The following is a 6,776-nucleotide window of genomic DNA, read 5'->3' as shown; positions in this document are numbered from 1 at the left end:
GCTTGGGATTGCCCCAACCCAGGAAATAGACACGCACTAGTTTGTCAAAAGATGGTCCATGTCCTTGCCTATTTGACATAATCATTTGGACACATAATTAGGAATTTCTTAGAGAAAGACATCAGACAAAACCCTGCAGGAACATATAGGATGCTAAAACACCAGTCTGTCAACTGGTAGGACCCTAGGTGAAGAACTGGATGAAGGTCAGGGCTCAAAGGGTTGTAGTGAAAGGGGCTACATCTGATTGGTGACTGGTCAGCAGGGGAGTTCCTCAGTGGTCAATTCCAGGGCAAGTTCTGTTCAGTATATTTATCAGCGGTCGGGATGCAGGAGTTGAATGCACCATTAGCAAGTTTGCTGATGATACCAAACTGGGAGGTGCTGCTGATTCCCTTGGGGGACAAGTTGCCTTGCAGGGGGATGATTGAAGCACTGGGCTATGGTTAATGTCATAAAAGTTAACAAGACCAAATGCCAGATTCTGCACCTGGGACAGAGTAATGCCAGGCACTGGCACTGGCATGGGAGAGGAGTGGCTGGAGACCAGCCCTGCAGAAAGGGATCTGGGGGTGCTGGCTGACAGCCAGCTCCGTAGGAGTCAGCAGTGCTCTGGCAGCCAAGAGTGCAAACCGCATCCCAGGGTGCATCAAACACAGCGTGGCCAGACAGTCAGAAGAGGGGATTATCCGGCTGTATTCAGCACTGGCAGGGGAGAGGAGTGGCTGGAGACCAGCCCTGCAGAAAGGGATCTGGGGGTGCTGGCTGACAGCCAGCTCCGTAGGAGTCAGCAGTGCTCTGGCAGCCAAGAGTGCAAACCGCATCCCAGGGTGCATCAAACACAGCGTGGCCAGACAGTCAGAAGAGGGGATTATCCGGCTGTATTCAGCACTGGTGTGGCCCCAGCTTGAGTGCTGTGTGCAGTTCTGGGTACCACAATTTAATAACCATGTGAAGGTACTGGAATGTGTCCGGAGGAGGGGAACAAAGCTGGTGAAAGGGCTAGAAGGCATGTCCTGTGAGGAGCAGCTAAGGGCTTTGGGGACAATGGATATGATTTGACTGTCCATGCGTCTTGTTTGCTTTCTGCACAGACTGAAGTCAAATTGTGTGAATGTTACAGGAAGCCTATTTCTAACGTTACATAAATGAGTATTTACATCAATATTACTGTCATAAAAGGAAGCAATAGTGTACTAAGTGGGCACATGCCCTCAAGAATTGGTTTTAGATCACGTAAAACTAAAACCAATAAATGAATCGATATTAAAAATATGCAATTTGGTATTAGACATTTCATTAAAAAAGAACAGTGGAAAGAAAAAGAAACACTAACACTTAGATATTCTTAGACAAAAAACAAAGTTCTCCCATGAAATGCAGACAATATGTACAGATTTCACTATTCTTCCATCCAGTATGCCTAAAAATACTGCCTATTTATTGGAATTATGTACCTGTGACAGTAGCAGAATAGAGGAATTACCATCTAGTGCACATATGAGCAGATAATTCTTTCCCATGTTGTTTACATTAATCATCTCAATTTTAGAGTCTCCAAAATGACTAGTGCATAAGTAGAAGTTATGCTTTTGTTATCATGTGTTACTGCTAAGTGTATATATATTTTTTTTTTTTATTCTATGCTTTTAAACTGCTTTCATTTCATCTTTAAACTGCTGTTAGGGATTTTGCTTTCATTAGGGATAATCATAAAAAATACTCAAGAAAAAAGTAGGTTCTTTGCTCACATCAAAGGTAATACATACACATTCCCAAGAAAAAAGTGTTTGTGAAGAGTTGTATCATAAAAGAAAGTTGAGAAATGTAGGGATAAAGGGCAGGCAGAAAGCATTATTGATAGTATACCCTTGAGAAAAAGCTAAGTGAGCTGTATGGAGAAGAGCATGTTGCTAATTAGAAAGAATCTGATTCCTCTTGTTGGATTCTTGCTGCATTTTGAAAAGTCTGCACGTTCTTGCTATGCAAAAGGGATCAGATGCCTGCCTCGGTCATCAATTCATGCTCATATCAAGATAATACACATGAGCTAATACGTGGGCCAAAAAAGGGAAGTTGCGTGGACAAAGACTGTGTTAAAAAGTTGTAAAAATCTCAGTTGGATGTTAAAACTGATAAAATCCTAAAATGAAGGGACATCCTTGAGTTCCCCTTAATTCTGTCCCGTATGCATCTATAATAGGGTATAGTCTCTAATGTAGGTATTCAACATTGTTTTGCTTCTCATCAAGCACAGGATAGCTGATAGGGACTCATCATTTTTAGAGTTAATGAAGGTACAGTCTTTGTCTCGTTTCCCCATTGTCAGAGCAGTGGATGTGTAATTGAGGCTAGGACAGGTATACAGTCTGCTTTGGTGTAAGCACTTAAATACCATCCTCAAGAACTGTTTCCCTTCTTTGACACAGAATTTGAAGTGGTAAGTGAATTAAGCCAAACTTTGGCCTGAGCTACATGTTTACAAATGCAGTGAATGTCTGTGGCTCATTTTTACACTTCTAAGTTTTGAGCAATACCATTTTGCTAAAAACAGTGCTTTGAAGATAAATTCAGTAATGTTAACAAATGATTTTTAGAGAATGTCCTTGAAGGCCCTGCCCCTAACACATAGAGCTTTCTCTTTCAGTCTCGCCTTGTCGTGGTAGCCCCTGATTCAGGCAGAGGACCCTGAGTCCTCTCTCTTTGGTGAGAGAACTCTCTCCTGCTCTGGAGAACCACTTCCCTCATCATCTCATCTGGTACTGGGGGCAAAGGGCTCTTAGCGACATTCCTGAAGGTCTTAGACAATTTCACCCTTTGGAGGTGCCTTACGCCCTCCATTGCTGTGAGGCAGCATCCTTGGTGAGCCTGAAAGCCCATGCAGAACCAGCCATAACAAGACTGTTGAATTTTGCAGGTACATGGCCAGAGGAGTAACAGCATGGGAACAACAGGATAGAAAATGCTGTCCCACAGGCTCTGGGACACACTGCCATGGCAGCATGGGGGAAAGGGTGGAGCTGCGAGTGAAAAGCGGGGTGCAGGTTTGCAGAGGAAGACCCGTAGTGATACCAGAGGCTGCGCTAGTGCTCAATGCCACATGGGTTCACATCTGTACTCTGGTTAACTGCGGGCAAGGAAATGTGTGTCAGTGTGCAAAGGAATGGGAGACACACGCTCCTCATCCATTATGAAGCTATACAATCTACAGTGAGCAAAAAAGCTGCATCTGCTTTTACACTATCTCTTAAGAGGAAAGTACACTTTTCCATGGGTGGTTTTCACCTTTCTTCCATCCTTGCTTTTTCCTTTTTCTTTTCTTAACAGAGCATATGTTCAATGTGCTTATATTTTCCTGGTAGTCTCCCTGACTCCTGAGAGCAGATGCATCCTATTTTTATATAGAAACACAGAGTATTTTTTTCATAAACTATTACATGCAAGCTAAGATCTGTGTAAGGCCTGACTTCTCCATTATTATGTTTTGTTCAGTTTTTTATTTACATCTGACAGTGTTTCAAAACAGTACCGCAAGACAGAAATCTCGCTGCAGGGGTATTACTTTCTGGTTTTTTACAAATGCATTTGAAGTATTGTCTGCTTGAAAATGCTTTCAGTCTAAATGGGGGAAAGAAGCAGGGAACAAGGCAAAGAATAGAAGCAGAGAAAGTTAACATGACCTCCCAGGCAGGCAGAGGGCTGAAGTCTGGTTCCAAGTGCAATAGATAATCCTGCCTTTATTTAATTTTCCTGGTGTCTTCTTAAAGCCTGTAAAACACTTTGATGTTTTTTTGTTGGCATCAAATATTATCCGGGAAAGGACATCATAAAAGAGACACTGAATTTCAGTGACACCAGGTATCAGCCCGTTGCTGGTGACTGAAAATTATGAATGTCTGACGGCTCTTCAGTAGCTGTCAGCTTCTGTCCAGCTACTAATTAACACCATTGGTGGTAGCCTCAGCACAAGTGAAGAGGTAACAGATTTGAAGAAAGCAGCATTGTTGTGCTTTAGCTCCAGCCAGCAACTTACCACTACACAGCCACTTGCTCCCCCACCATCCCCATTGTGGGATGAGGGAGAGAATCAGGAAAAAACTCATCAGTTGAGATAAAAACAGATTAATAGGACAGCAAAGGAAGAGGAAATAATAATAAAAATAGTAGTAATAATAATAACAACATTACTGATAAAGGAACATACAAAAACAAGGGATGCGCAATGCATCAGTGGCTCACCACCTGGTGACCATCAAAGCAGTGGTTCCCTCTGTCTGACCAACTCCAGTTTTAATACTGAGCATGACATCGTATGGTATGGAATATCCCTTTGGCCGTCTGGGACAGCTGTCCTGACTATTCTCCCTCCCAGCTTCTTGGTGCATCTCCTTGCTGGCAGAACATGGGAAGCTGAAAAGTCCTTGGCTTAGCATAAGGTCTACAACTACTTAGCAACAACTAAAATATCAGTGTGTTATCACCATTATTCTCATGCTACATCCAAAACACAATACTACACCAACTGCTAGGAGGAAAGTTAACTCTATCCCAGACGAAGCCAGGGCAGTTTCCACCCCTTATTCTATACCATCTACATCATGCCCAGGTCCTACACATGGCAATGCATTCAAATTAATCACACCACTTTTCCTGTCTTTTGGTATATACACAGAGCTATCATTCTCTTAGTCTATGGGCTCTCTAAAATGTCCCGTTGAGTTCATTTGGTTCATGACTTTGGGCTTTGTCTGTCATAACAATCCCAAGACAGGGGAAATGGTGTGTGGTACTGGATTGTTGCATGCTATATCTGGAGCTTGTGGCCGGTGTATCTGGTACGGCCCATGTCCACGGTCTGCATGTTGAAGATGTGGATCTCGAGGAAGTTGCTAAGTGCAAGTTGCTGAAGAGAGTTCTGGTTCCATCACCACTGAACTTTGCTTGGTTTCGTTAAAGTCTGTTCCTCATTAATCTGGGTGATTCTTACTGTACATACTGTTGATATGACATACAGCAATCATAGTAGTGATGGCATCCAGTATTATGTAGCAATTAACATCATACAGTCTGTTGGCTATTCTCACCCAAAATCAAATCCCTTTGAGCTACACATCGGGCTTCCCCATCCTCCCAAATCACCCACCAAGTGCACCCAAGTTCCTGAGCAAAAGCAATCCCACGAATGGGTTTGCCTTTGCCCAAGGCAGGAGTAACCCAGACCCAGACTGTCTTCCCCAGCATATTATGTGCACTACAGGAACTTTATCCCCTTCTACAGTACGTGAAGGTTTTGATTGGGCAGGGCCAGCTTGATTGGCAGATCCCCTAGTGTTAAGTAACCAGGTGGCCTTTGCTAACTGTGCATCCCAGTGTTTGAATGTCCCACTCCCCATTGCTCTCAGTGTGGTCTTTAACAGTCCATTGCACCATTTGATTTTTCTGGAGGCTGGTACGTGGTAGGGGATGTGATACAACCACGCAGTGCCATGCTCTTCGGCCCAGGTGTTTATGGGAAATGAGTCCTATTGTCGGCACTTGTTGTTCTTCTTGGAACTGCCAAGGCGCCAGCATGCTTCTTTCAAATATTCTATTAGTTTTCCAGGATTCTACATTTGTTCAGGGGTAAATTTCCAAAACACCGGAGGTGCCCATTGTCCTAAGCATGCCACTGTTCTACACCCTGCCACTTGTAACTATCCTGAATCAGGTCAGATCTCTGGATGATATTCTTAAATCACTTTGTAACCTTAGACAAAACCAAAACAATATTCCCAAGAAGTACCAATAGAAGTATTTTAACTACCCAGGGATGTTCAAGATACTGAAAAGTTGTTGTAATGAAGGAGGAAACATCATGTTACAAGGCAATGAAGATGCCATTCTGTATTTCCTCCATAAAAAATTGTCCCCGTGAAATGGTACCCAAAGTACAGCAATTGCTTTATACAAAGCTCAGTCACCACATTAAGCTGAAGGTCAGTGTCCTAAAAAGAAATCTCCCAGGCAAAGCATCACTAATCATTGCAGAGTACAGCAGCCTGCAGAAGCCAACACCAATCTTTAACACGTACAACAAAGAGGAGAGCATGATGCAAATCAAATAGACTAACATCGTGGCTGCAACTTTTAACAGATATGAATCCCTTAGTACACTCTGCTTGATCTGGTATTATCTCAAACCCTTTGTACCTCACACTGGGCACCAAAAAGGACTGTCGTGCTTTAGCCCCAGCCAGCAACTACGCACCACGCAGCCTCTTACTTGCCTCCAAGCCCCAGGTGGAATGAGGGAGAAAATTGGAAAAAAAATCGTGGGTTGAGATAAAAACAGTTTAATAAGACAGCAAAGGAAGAGGAAATAACAATGCTAAGAAGAACAATATTACTGATAAAGGAATATACAAAACAAGGCATGCACAATGCAACAATTGCTCACCACCCGGTGACCAATAGCCCATCCCCAAACAGTGATTTCTGCCCCCTGGCCAACTCCAGTTTTATATGCTGAGCACGATGTTATATGGTGGGGAATATCCCTGTGGCCAAAACCCTCAGCAGTTCTGGCTATGCTCCCTCCCAGCCTGTGCACCTCCTCGCTGGCAGAGCTGAAAAGTCCTTGACTTAGTTTAAGCACTACAGCTTCTCAGCAACAACTAAAACCATCACTGTGTTATCAACATTATTCTCATACTAAATCCAAAACACAGCACTATGCCAGCTATTAGGAAGAAAACTCTGTCGCTGTCAAAACCAGGAGAAGCGCTTACTACTTCGTG

This window comes from Eurypyga helias, unplaced genomic scaffold (assembly GCF_000690775.1).
Source record: "Eurypyga helias isolate BGI_N326 unplaced genomic scaffold, ASM69077v1 scaffold1077, whole genome shotgun sequence".
Lineage (NCBI taxonomy): Eukaryota > Metazoa > Chordata > Aves > Eurypygiformes > Eurypygidae > Eurypyga > Eurypyga helias.
This window is presented reverse-complemented; position numbering follows the sequence as displayed.